Below are 13,455 nucleotides of genomic sequence, written 5' to 3'. Positions count from 1 at the left end.
GGCTCCTGATTTACAAACATTAATTTGGTAAAGTTCCTTGGAAATGTGGTTTAAGATGCACAAGCATTCCAGTTAGAATGGAAAATTGGGGAAAAAAAAAATCCCTTAATAAAATCAGAGAAAGAAAACACATCAAATAAAAGGAATAAATCCCAGCTTGCCTGGAAAACAAGCTCAAGAGTTTCTAACATTGAAAACTTTTGGAACAGTCATCAAATTGGTGGAAGTTCATGGAATGACAAAATCTGCTTCCTCTGCTCTAATTTTAAAAGGAAGTGGGAATTCAACAGGTCCAGTTACTTCTATCCAAGAATTATCTGTGTTTTGTGGGAGTAACAGTCCAAAGAAACTCGAATCTTACTTGTATTGGACATCTGAAACTCTCAGCAGAGTTGGCAAGTTTCAATGGAACAAAAGAGACACAAAATTCTTGGAATAACAAAATTCACCTTGGCAAAAGTCAGGAATTTTATTTTCAAATCCACGGACAAGGAGGAGAAGGACACCATGAACACACTCCAGCTGAAAGCAAGGATTTATTGGAAAAGGCAGGAAATCAAACTGATGGTCTCTGGTTATGGTCAGGCAATTATCCAGGAGTCAGAACAGTGGGAACCTTGGACTGGGATAAGGCCTTCCAACGGCTTCACTTCCTACTGGCGCTCTTCTTTTTGCCCACAACCTGCAAGAGGAAAAGCAACAGGAATAAAGTCTCAAACCGGATGGCCTTGGTCCAGGCAGACTGAGGTGCAGCTCCCAGGGAGGGAGGCCAGGCTGTGCCTTGGGGAGCTCCGGGAATCTGGGATTGCCCGTGGGATTAAAGGGCCGGAAAAGCACACCCACCTGCCAGGTTCAGTGCTGGGACAGAGCAAGGCCGGGGCTCAGGGGCAGCAGTTAGAGCTGGGACTGCAGGAGAACACCCCAAACCTTGTCTTTGGTGTGTATAACCTGCCAGCCTCACATGTTTTCAGCCCTTGCCCTTTATTTTTACCAAGCTGATGATTGAAACCTTGTAAAAAGCTCAAAAAAAAAAATCCAGGACAAAGCAGGTGTTTTCCCAAGTACCCCCAGTGTGGAGCTGTGTCAGCCACAAGTGTTTGCTCCCGCAGCCCAGCCCGGAGCAGGCTCCAGCTGCTGCCCAGGGGTTACCAAGGGACTCACCTGTTTGAAGCTGTAAATGCAGGTGGCCTGCACTGGAGTGCCAATAAATGTGAAATGTGTGACTCTCATCTTGAACAGCGACTGATCTTCTCGGCAGATCCACCTCACCAGGAATGGGGCGCTCTGACAGGGATTTCATCCCTCTGCATCTGAAACAAAGTTAGGACAACAGTCAGAGTGCTGCAGGACACCTTGACAGCCCCAGACATCTTGTGGCAATCTAGGAATACCCTCGACAGCCCTACTACACCCCACGCCAAAAAATTAAAGTCCCCGGGACTTGTCCTATTACCCCTACACCCAGACTGAGCATCAGGGCAGAGCAGCTCCCGGCCAAACACACACCAACACCCGTGACACAGCACAGGACAAACGAGGGGACACAACAGGGACAGAAAACTCTGGCAAGAAGAATGACCCTGAGGGTCCAGAGAACTCGGAATGAGATGACCGAGGTAAGACTGAAGGTGAGCTGGCCAGGCTCAGAGAACCCTGCAGGAACAAGATGCCATCGGGATGACTTATCCCAAGAAAGGCAGAGATGGATGTCCGAGAATCCTACGGTCAGAATCCTCGACCTGTCTTTGCATTCTCACAAGACCTAACCCGCCGGAATGGATCAGGGCGGTGCACGGCTGTCAGTACAGCTCAGAACAAGACCTGAAAAGGCATCGGACTGGATGATGCTGAAAAGAGATGGATTCTGATGAGTGTCCGAGCACCAAAGTCAAAAGCACCTAGCCCAGGAACACAGAGATCAAAGATGCTAAGATCGATGCCAGGAGTTTTGAGAGGCCCCAGGAAGGGCTACAGCAACAGACACAAAAGACAAGACGCACAAAAGACACAGAGTGCACAACAGACAAGTGACACAAGACACACCAGGTCTGCTCTGCCCTGCACACCTCAGCACTGTGATCCAAAATGAGACTCTCCCTGGATGTAACCTAAGGGGTCACAGCTTAGACATCCCTGTCTCCAAACCTGACTCAAAAAACCCCTCCCAGTGACCCCTGCTCCGGCACCCCACTTTCATCCTCACTCTAGCTCCAAGTCCTCCACTTATCTCTCTGACGTCCAGGGAGGCAAATCTGCGCCGGGTGCCAAAGAAGGCCGCCTCCCTCTCAGGGAAATTCCTACTGTCGCCAGGCTGGTGTCTCCTACTCAGCTACAATATATAAAACCAAACATCAAAGCATAATCTTGGCAGCCCATCACCCAAAACCCGACAATTCTGCTACTCACTGTCTCCTAAGCTTGCCTGTGTCCTCGGCCCCGTGCTTCAGCTGCGCTCAGAGGCCAACGCCGGCGTCGCAGGGTCTGCCTGGGTAAAGAGCAGACAAGGTGACGTGGCAGCGCTGGAACTTGAGGGGACCCTCCCTCCTTCTCCTCCCTGACTCACCTCAACTCCTCGGCCGTTATCCAAGCCTACCTGGATGGGGCCTTCACAAGGAGAAGATCAAGGCTCCATCACAGACTCCTGGAATGCTCCCGGAGGGCTCACGGGTGAGGTGACCCGGGTCTGTCGTCCGGTTGGTGAGAGGGGAGCTCGGCCTCCTGCGAGTGGACTCCCTAAAACACACAATAACGGAGGCTTAGAGTTGCACCAGCGAGTGAGGCTTGAACAATAGCAACTGCTCCTGTCCACCCATCGCTGCTCACCTTGCCCACATCAGCTTGACTGCTGAGATCCAGCTTTACCACCTAAAAATAAAGACAAAGAACAGAGCTGTAACACAGCCATCATTTACACCTCCCCTGCAAATCAAAACAGTGACTGACCTTCTCAGGGGAGCCCCTCACCCAGACTGGGGGGCTCTGCCACAGATTTCATCTCTCCGCATCTGAAACAAAGTCAGGACAAAAGTCAGAGTGCTGCAGGATACCTTGACAGCTCCACACATCTTGTGGCAATCTAGGAATACCCTCGACAGTCTAACCACACCCCACATCACAAAGTTCACGTCCTCGGGACTCGTCCTATTACCCCTACACCCAGACTGAGCATCAAGGCAGAGCAGCTCCGGGCCAAACACACACCAACACCCATGACACAGCACAGGACAAACGAGGGGACACAACAGGGACAGAAAACTCTGGGCAAGAAGAATGACCCTGAGGGTCCAGAGAACTCGGAATGAGATGACCGAGGTAAGATGGAAAGTGAGCTGGCCAGGCTCAGAGAACCCTGCAGGAACAAGATGCCATCGGGATGACTTATCCCAAGAAATGCAGAGATGGATCCCCGAGAATCCTACGGTCAGAATCCTCGACCTGTCTTTGCATTCTCACAAGACCTAACCCGCCGGAATGGATCAGGGCGGTGCATGGCTGTCAATACAACTCAAAACAAGACCTGAAAAGGCATCGGACTGGATGCTTGTGAAGAGAGATGGATTCTGATGAGTGTCCGAGCAGCTGAGACAAAGGCACCTGGCTGAGGAGCACAGAGATCAGAAGTGCTAAGACCGATACGAGAAGTTTTGACAGGCCCCTCAAAGGGCTAAGGGAAAAGACAGGAAACACAAGACGCCCAAAAGACACAGAGTGCACAACACACACAACACACCCTGGGACTGCTCTGCCCTGCACACCTCAGCACTGTGATCCAAAATGAGACTTTCCCTTTGTCTAGTCTAAGGGGTCACGTCTTGCACCCCTTCATCTCCAAGCCCGACTCAAAAAATCCCTCCCGCTGACCCCTGCCCTGGCACCCCGCTTTCATCCTCTCCCTAGTTCCGAGCCCTCCACTTATCTCTCAGATGTCTGGGGAGGTGAAGCCACGCCGGGTCCCAAAGAAGGCCGCCTCTCCCTCAGGGAAATTCCTGCTGTCACCAGGCTGCTGTCTCCTAGTCAGCTACAATAAAGAAAACCAAACATCAAAGCATAATCTTAGCTGCACATCAGCCAAAAACCAGCAGCTCTGCTACTCACCGTCTCTTAAGCAGGACCGGGTCCTCGGGCCCCGTGTGTGCTTCAGCTGAGCTCGGAGGCCGACGCTCGCAGCGCCAAAGCCTTAGAGGCATTACTGGCACTGAGCCCACCCACCATGGCCTCCATTAGGGCTGTGAGCATCCCCGGTTAGAGCAGGACAGGAACGCAGGGTGGACATCCCCGGTGAACCTCAACCCTGCGGACTCGGCCCCACCACTGTCACTTCCTGCCTGGCCCTAGCTTAGGGTTACTGCCTGCACCTCTCAGGACTTCTGGCATTGCCTTGCCATTAGGATTGCTGCCTGCACCTCTCTCAGGGAAACAGTGTTGGAAGCAGCACTGTGAGGACCGGGATACCTGTACTCTGACTTGTATCCTAGGCTGTACCCCTGATTTTCACTGTGTGTTCTCTAGTCCTTGAGTCCTTTACCTCAGCCTCTGTGTGTATCACTGTAAACTCCCCCCTTCTGAACCCTGCTTCTTTTGAGCCCTAGACCTTGCAGCCGGGGACGCTCTGCACCGTTAGGGTCCCAAGAGCTGTCCCGCACGCAGGACAGGTACATCCACAGTTGTTCCCTGCCTACCCTAAGAAACGTGGCCCTGAGACAGGGCAGAGGCTGACAGAGCCGAACTCTTTGCGGTGGCAAAAGGCACGAAGCCTTACCAACCGCCGCCTCGAGAGGGAAATCAGGAGCACTTCCACCGGCTGCGGAGAGACAGGGAATCCCAGGGTGGGTGGGGCGGGAAACCCCCGTTATCCCCAGCCCTGTTGGATCCTGCTCCCCACTATCGCTTCCTGCCTGGCCCTAGCCTGACAGTGTCTGCACAGGTCAGAGCTTCTGGTGTGTTCCTGCACTAGGGCTGCTGCCTGCACCTGCTCTCAGGGGAAGTGTGCTGGTAGCAGTGCTGTGAGGGCCGCTACACCTGTACTCTGACTTGTATCCTAGCCTGTTCCCCTGATTTTCACTGTGTGCTTTATCTCTCAAGCCCTCCCTCAGCCCGTGTGTCACTGTAAACTCCCTCCACTGAACCCTACTAATCTGACACCTTGCAACCAGCATTGCTCCCCTAATCAGGATGCTCCTGGGTCAGGAATCTCCCACTGCAGCCGAACCCTGTGGACTCTAAAAGTAGGCCAACAATGTGAAGCTCCGTAGAACATGGAGATGGGTCAGAACTGCCCCGCCCAGTGAAGGCTCTGGTGATGCTGAGCAGAAACCCTCACCCTCTACTTCTGAAGGGACCACCCCACTAGGGCCCTCTCCTCTGAGGTAACTTTAAATCACCTCCCGGGACTGAAAAGGTTTTTTCCCTTCTCCTGACCACCGGCCCCAACACTTAGCTTTTGGAACACGAGCGGAACATCCGTCCTCAACAGAAACGAACATGTCGGCACTGCAGACGTCGACGTGTTCTCAGCATCCGCTTTGGGGCTGCCGTATCCAGACTTTGTCTCCGCACCTCCTCGCGCTACCTAGGATCACAAAACAGGAAATGTGAGTATCCCCCTCCAGAAGAGTAATCCCCAGGGCTCCTCTGCACCGCTGTCCTGGCTCCCCCTCAGATCTTCACTCCGCTCCAGAGGCTGACAAGAGTGGACCCAGCAAAAGGAAAAAGTAAATGCTGAGCGCATCGCTCACCTATGGGTCACCCTGCCTAAAGGCCAACTCACCAGCTCTCTCTATTCCTTGGCATACCTAGGACAGCAGCAGCACCTGCAAAGAAACAAAAGAAACAAAAAATCATGCTGAGTTACTGTGAAGCAGCAACCTCCACAGTCTGACTGAAGCATGCTGCAAGTATACCTTAATGCGGCACCCGTTCGGCCTCTGGCATCCGGGGCCAGCACATCTTTTAATTTTAGGGGACACCCTAAAATTAAAAAAAAAAGAACAGTGAATCCTTACAGCTGTACCAGCAAGTGAGATTTGAGCAAGAGCAACTGCTTTTGTCCACCAGTCACTGCTCACCTCCCCCACTTCACCCTGACTGTCGATATCCAGCTTCACCTAAAAATAAAGACAAAGAACAGAGCTGTAACACGGCCACTATTTACACTTCCCCTGCAAACACAAAAAGAGACTGACCTTCTCAGGGGATCCCCCTCACTACGAATGGGGGGCTCTGCCACAGATTTCATCCCTCTGCATCTGAAACGAATTTAGGACAAAAGTCAGAGTGCTGCAGGATACCTTGGCAGCCCCAGACATCTTGTGGAAATCTAGGAATACCCTCGACAGGCCTACTACGCCCCATATCACAAATTTCAAGTCCCCAGGGCAGTTATCCTATTCCCCCTACACCCAGACTGAGCAGCAGGGCAGAGCAGCTCTGGGCCAAACACACACCAACACCTGTGACACAGGACAGGACAAACAAGGGGACACAACTCTGGGCAAGAAAAATGACCCTGAGCGTCCAGAGAACTCGGGATGAGATGACCGAGGTGAGACTGAAGGTGAGCTGGCCAGGCTCAGAGAACCCTGCAGGAACAAGATGCCAACAGGATGACTTGTCCCAGAGACAGATGCCTGAGAATCCTACGTCAGAATCCTCCACCTGTCTTTGAATTCTTAAAAGACCTGACCAGCTGTGGTGCACAGCTGGTGATACAGCTCAGAACAAGACCCGAAAAGGCATCGGACTGGATGCTTGTGAAGAGAGATGGATTCCAATGTATGTCCAGGCACAAGGTTCAATGGCATCAGCACCTGGCCAAGGAACAGGAGACGTTAAGAACGATGCCTGGCATTTCCAACAGGCCCCTCAAAGGGCTAAAGCAAAAGACACACGACACGAGACACCCAAAAGACACGGAGTGCACAACAGACAAGTGACACGACGTGCCCTGGGACTGCTCTGCCCTGTGCACCACAGTGCTGTGAGATCTTTCCTTTATGTGGCCTAAGGGGTCACACCTTGGACATCCCCATCTCCAAATCCGACTCAAATACACCTCCCAGTGACCCCGACCCCACACCCCACTTTCATGCCCTCTGTGGCTCCGAGCCCTTCAACTTATCTTTGGGATGTACAGGGATGAGAATCCACATCATCTGCCAAAGAAGGCCACCTCTGCCTCTAGGAATTCCCTGCTGTCACCAGGCCACTGTCTCTCAGTCAGGTACCATAAAGGAAGCCAAACATCGATGCATGGTCTCCGCAGATCTGTTGGATGGTCAGTGAGGGGGTCTCACTGTAATAACAGTGGACCACCTAAAACACACAAACAATAATGGATGCTTAGAGTTGCCCCAGAAATGCCACTACCCTGACCACACAAATATATGAATTCTAGAAAAGAAAACACAAAAAACAGTCCACCAAAAAAAAAAGCCACCTATTATTTCTCTTACTCTAAATACAATAAAAATAACTCCTATGTCCAATCCCCGCAAAAAACCTCCAAAATATACACCCAGAACCCCCCATCCTAAAACTAAAAGATCCATTCAGCTATAAACAGTATCTTCCAAATTATCCATAACTATAGAACACACACTATAGCCAAACAAGCTAAATAAATAAATCCCTCCAACACAATAAACAATAATCTGATTATAAATATTAGGAAACCCTAAAAAAAATGAGCTACAGCACATTACCTGAAACCCACCAAAAAACCACTAAACACCATGATAAAAGCCACCACTAAATAAATAAAAACCTCCCCCATAGCTCACACTACAGCCAATTACACCACTGTAAACCTCAGGAAACATATCCTTGGAAAACACAAGACCCCACCAAAAAAACCCTCAACAACAAAACTCAGTTCAAAAACAACCTAAGCTATATATAAACTAAGAAGCCTAATATGAAATAAATAGACCACATCCCTCATCATACACTAACTCCAAGCAAAATAAAGCTATAGAATAGGTTATTAAAAGCCACTTTAAAACTATTAAACAGAAAAAACTTGAACAAAAATTAAAAGCTGCATCTAACAAAACACTCAAAGTTCAACTAGCCAGGGTAGCCCTACCCAATCTGAATCCTTATATGCAATGAACAAAACCCCAATAACACATATCAGAAGCCTATCAAAGAAAGCTACTTAATTCTACCTCAAATACAAACCCACCCATACAGTTATTTTCACTCAAAAACCACATTACATTTAATAAATAACACCAAAAAAAAAATCAAACAAAAGACCACATACAACCAAACAAAACAATAGTTAATAAAAACTACATATAAGTAACCCTACTTATTAAAAATTAAGGTGAAAAGAAATCCCTCCCAGTTTAAACACAGACAGAAAAAGAAGAGGAGCTTCATCACTCAATTTGAACTCCTTTCACCTTCATAATCCCTTTTTCTTCTGGGAGCACCGGGATGAAAATAGCAAAAAGAAGCTGAAAAGGAAAAATCCTCCCTAAAACCCCACACCGGCTTACCTACTACTGTCGCTGTCTGGCACAAAGAAACACTCGACATCCACATGCTCCTATAGGTGCTGTAAGAGGCTATCCCCACCGCTGCAAAAAACCACATTTAGAAACCCAACATGAGTTCCTCACCCTGCACAACTTGATGGCAAACTGAGTTGCGGCTCCTCTCTTAAACCGCCCCGGCAGGAACCGCCCCCTCATCATTGTAACAACTCACACCTGCAGCTGGTCTGCTCCCTCATTATCCTGACAGGTCACACCTTTGGCTGCTCTGTTCTCCCCCCATCGCTTACATCTCACACCTGGGGATGCTCTGTCCCCTCACCATCCTGTGACAGCTCTCACCTTGCGGCTGCTGCCACTCCGAGTGAGGGCAGGGGAGAGGGGACTTCCTGCTCATTTCCCGGTCAGTCCATTCTCTGCCCCTGACACGCCGGGGCACCGGGCTTTCCTTGCTATGGGTAAGGACCTCTCTTCTGCAGGTGCCCAAGGCTGAAACTGGGATTCCACCTCGAAAAGTCCATATGCCTGAGATCCATAATTCCTAAGGAAATTCCCCAGCAATCATTGCTAACTTGTCTTTCTATGGAAGTGTTTCAAACGTTCATTGAGAGTTCAGGAGCCTGGTTGGCTTGTTTGTGTCTTAGTTGACAATCCCAGGCTAAATCCAAACACCCAGAATTACGGAGAAGTACGGAAACCGTTTATAAATACTCCCCTCCCTTGCAACTTAGTCCTTTATCGGAGATTCCCGGAGCAAATTTACTTTCTTCCCAACAGCACCGCTCCGGCAGAGATCCCACTTCTCAGACACAAACCGAACACAAACCTGCCACGGGGGGGTCAGGGCGGGCCGGGGCTGGGCCGGTCTCGGAGCCGGGGCGGAGCCCGGACCGGCACTGAGGGAGCGCGGCCGGGGCCGGGGCCAGGGGGGACCGGGGCCGGGGGATCGGGCGGAGCCCCGGGCCCTCAGAGCGGGGCCGGGGCCGGGGCCGGGGGATCGGGCGGAGCCCCGGGCCCTCAGAGCGGGGCCGGGGCCGGGGCCGGGGGATCGGGCGGAGCCCCGGGCCCTCAGAGCGGGGCCGGGGCCGGGGCCGGGGCCGGGGGATCGGGCGGAGCCCCGGGCCCTCAGAGCGGGGCCGGGGCCGGGGCCGGGGCGGACGGACGGAAGCAAGCGGAGCCCCCCGGTCCTCAGTGGGCTGGGCAGGGCCGGGGCGGTTCCCGGGGCCCGCTGTCCAATCAGCGCTTCCTATGCCTCAGCGAACCCGCCAGTCGCGAGCCGGGCGGGGGTTCAAATGGGCCCCGGAAGGCGCTGTGGGCTGTGTGGCTCGGTGTGGGCGTCTCCGGTCGGTCTGTGTGGGTGTGCGGCTTCTCCAGGCTGTTTTAGTGCGGTGAGAACACGTTCGTTTATTTTTCTATGAGCTTTAGTGTGTGGGACTCTATTTATTATGTGGTGGGTGGTGACAGGTGGGGCTGAGGGGCTGTCGTTCTGTGTGTCTGTCGGACTTTGCCTCAGAATCCCAGGATCTTTTCTTGTATGGGGTTGGGAGGCAAGCTTTGCTTTAGTTTAGCTCGGTTTTGGCCTTTTTTGGTGCTGATTTGGGAAAATTTTTTTGTGTGTTCTGTGTTAGTTTTCTTTCTCACTTGAGATTTCTTATGGTTCGGGTAGAGGGAGCGTGGGGAGTTTTGTACTGCTAGAGGATTTTCTTGGTGTGTTGTTCTATAAATCAAAGTTATGCTGAGCCTTGGTGTTTTTGCAGGTGAGGAGGGGACGTGTACTCCTGGGGTGTGTTGTTTGGGGAAGGTACAGAAGTTTTCCTGCCTTTGTTTTTTCCCCTTTAATCTCTCGTGATGCGTGGGCCTGGCTGGTGTCTGGTAATGAAGGTTTTAATTAACCTTTAACTTAGAAAGAATATGGTTGGAACAAACAATCTCTTGAGTTTTGGGATCTTGGCTGATGAGTGATTTGAAAAATAAAATTTCTGTGGAGGTTGCCATCAAGCAACTTTTGAGTAGTGTGAGTTATTTCTGCTGGCTTAAGTTTTTTGTTTCATGGTATTTAGGTTGCCTCAGCCCTGGGCAGAGCAATGGTGCCTGAGGCGGAGGGGGGAAGCAGGGGTAGAGGGGTTGGGAAAGATGTGTGAGACCTTCTTTGGGTGTTTGGGAAGAGAAAGGGGAGTTCTGAATTGCTTGAATGAGTTTTAAAGTCTGTCTGACAAAGTGTTGCATGTATTGGCAACCTGGTAACTCGGGTGAGAGCATAGATCGAGTTCTCCCTTCCCCTGGTGTGGCACATTCCTGTTCCATCTCGCTGAGCATCATTCCCTCAAAAATCTTGGGACTAACCCCTCCTCTGGAAGGAAGGAGGGATTGGCAGACTTTGCTGGGCAAAAGAACGGGCTCTAACCAATTTTTTTCTGTCCCAAATTAGGTGTTAAATGTGTTGGGAGAAACTTATAGGGAACTTGGAGACAGCATTTTTCAGAGAGGGGAAATGGTACCGGTCAGTTCACTGGTGGTGTTTGAAATTTCGGGAAAAGCGAAGTGTCTCTGTTGCTGTTCAAATTCATTGAACTATTCAGGAACTACTGCCCTTCAGTGATCATACAATCATAGAAACACAGAAAGGTTTGGGTTGGAAGGGACCTTATAGACTATCCAGTTCCCCTCCCTGCCATGAGCAGGGACACCTTCTGCTATTCCAGTTTGCTCCAAGCCCCATCTAGCCTAGCCTGTCCTCAGGCAGGGATGGGGCAGCCACGGCTGGTCTGGGCAACCTGTTCAAATGCTTCTCTTGGAATGCTGCGGGACCTGATTCTGGACTGACTTTACTATCTGCCGTTCTGGATCTGTCCTTTGATGCCTTTTGCGTCAATGCCAACAATTGCCAATTTTTTTTTCCCCGCTGAAGCATGTATTTTTGTAGTATGTGATCAGCAGAAAATATTGAGGAGTATGATCTGTACACCCAGTGATACCAGTGGGGAATTGGAGAATTAACTACTCAACAGATCCCACTTTTTACCTTTAAATACACACCTTATCGTACAAATGCAAGTGTTGTGCACACGGTGTACGCCAAAGCCTCCATTCCGTGCCTTTGACCTTCTGAACGCAGTTATTGCCAGCTCCTGCCGGGGCCAGGAGCTCTGTGCGCTTAGCACAGAAACTGTTGGGACATTGGCGTTTAACGAAGGATTTTATGCAGAGTGGAGATAAGAGAAGGTTAATGTCTTCACGCAGCAAAGACAAGGCCTTGACAATTGTAGGGGTATCATTCCCCATGAAGAGGATTTGGGGTCCAGTCATCATTTGTGTAGCCTGCTCTGGAGCAGGGGCTGCACTCCAGTTTAGTGAAGGGACTGAATTAAATGGTTTTGCATGGGAGGCCTTCATTAATCAAGTCTGTCTGTGGTGCACATGAGGTTTTATCCAGAATGTGGTAAAATAGTTGGAAAAAAATCCTTAGCATCAATCTTTTTAGAATAAATGTACTTGTTGCATTGTACCCGTTGAGGAACTTTCTCTTCATCTTGTTGTAATGCCTGGTAGATGTTCTTGTAGTGAAGATTACGACCGCTGAGGCTGAATTTTAGCTTGAACCTATAATCCCAGCAGTTCCTTCAGAAAGCTATGCAGAGGAGACAAAGCCACATAGCAAAAAAGCATTTGAAACTAATCCTGTACAACGATGGATAAATTTAAATGCCAGTGCTCCTGTTTTTATTTTGAAATGCCATTTGATAGCACAGCTTTAAACTCCAGATTTGCTATTGGGTCTCTCTAAATTAAAATTAACAGTGAAGCATCTACCAGCTGTGCCAGGGCTCACTCCCTCTCGTTTAAAATACCTTATGCTGCATCATTCAGTTGGTTCAGGTTCTTGATACATTCCATACCACGATCCAGCTCATCGAGGTGCTGTTGAGTGCTCTCTTCTGATGCGTATCCATACTGCCTTAGGCATCCTGAGTCCTTCGGAGTTTGTGATCCTTCTCTCCCTCCTTTTCTCACTGTTTACTGGCTTTGTGCTTTTCCCTTTGTTCTAATGCAGAGTTCACATAGATCTGTTTTTTTCTAAAAATGGTTCATAAGACCGACCCTATTCCCAGGCACTTTCCAACTCAAATGCTGCCCTGCATCCCTGTGTGTTGTGTTGATTTTTGAGCTCCTCTGGTGCAGTCAGACCACACATTTTTGGAGCTGCCTCTTGTTTGTACGGTGCATTGTACCTAGTGCACGTTGCTGTGCTCAGCTCCAGTTCTCTATAAATAATGAAAACATGCAGGGCTTGCTGGCACAAGTCAGCGCAGCATTTCCTGAGGCTCTGCTGTGTTTCCGGGAGCTCGACTTTGCTTTTGAGGCCGCGGTGTGAGTATTTCCTATAAAGCTTCACGAGGGCGTCTGTTCTGCAGTTCCTCTGCTACGGGACACAGAGCCCTCGTTACACCAGTGCATGCAGAATACAAAAAGGGTTCAGCCGGCTTCCTGTGCCCTCCCATCTCCTCCTCAAATGCAGAAATAAATCAGAGCCCTGCCTGGAGCATAGGAGGGAATATTGTTGTCCCAAAAGATGGGTGAGGAGGGTGAGTCGTCAGCCCACAAACCAGCTGGGGTTGCCAACAGACAGACTGTGTGCCTGAGCTCTCAACAAATACCCATGTGGAGTGACTGGAGTTGTAACTTTAGGGTGCAAAGCAAATTTGGGTAGAGAAAGCCAGCCTTAAGGAATCTGTTTGCCATACAAGTAGCGTCTGAAGTCACGGGCAGCAGCAGCCGGAACCACCCTCCTGGACATTTGCCAAGTGGAGTTATTTTTGCATTGTAAAGTGCCTTCAGATAATTCTTCTGAAGGGTGCTATGTAAATAAAACTGCCCGATTGGTTTAAAGTGTATCTCTTGAATTTTGGCTCCCCCCTTCTACAAATTATATGAATAAATTTCCCTGCTTCAAAAATTA

The 13,455-nt window shown here is 50.0% G+C and overlaps 1 long non-coding RNA gene across 6 annotated transcripts; it reads right to left on the bottom strand.

Annotated features, from left to right (window-relative positions):
• Nucleotides 1–523: 523 nt before the first annotated feature.
• Nucleotides 524–8,616, bottom strand: LOC136301975 (uncharacterized). Of its 6 annotated transcripts, XR_010723969.1 has the most exons (13): nt 8,502–8,616; nt 6,183–7,311; nt 6,066–6,104; nt 5,901–5,967; nt 5,768–5,810; nt 2,944–5,569; nt 2,824–2,865; nt 2,564–2,733; nt 2,407–2,485; nt 2,204–2,329; nt 1,162–1,310; nt 844–1,020; nt 524–682 (listed from the first exon to the last, which is right to left on the bottom strand). It is a non-coding gene; the product is annotated as an uncharacterized lncRNA (long non-coding RNA). The 6 variants fall into 6 exon arrangements; XR_010723968.1 differs by lacking the exon at nt 8,502–8,616 and having other exon boundaries at nt 6,183–7,520; XR_010723971.1 differs by lacking the exon at nt 8,502–8,616 and having other exon boundaries at nt 844–906; nt 6,183–7,520.
• Between the last annotated feature and the right edge of the window lie 4,839 nt (nt 8,617–13,455).

Source organism: Chamaea fasciata, unplaced genomic scaffold (assembly GCF_029207755.1).
Source record: "Chamaea fasciata isolate MVZ Bird 193981 ecotype frontalis unplaced genomic scaffold, bChaFas1.0.hap1 SCAF_27, whole genome shotgun sequence".
NCBI lineage: Eukaryota > Metazoa > Chordata > Aves > Passeriformes > Sylviidae > Chamaea > Chamaea fasciata.
The sequence above is the reverse complement of the archived record's forward strand: the minus strand, read 5'-3'. Positions and strand labels throughout refer to the sequence as shown.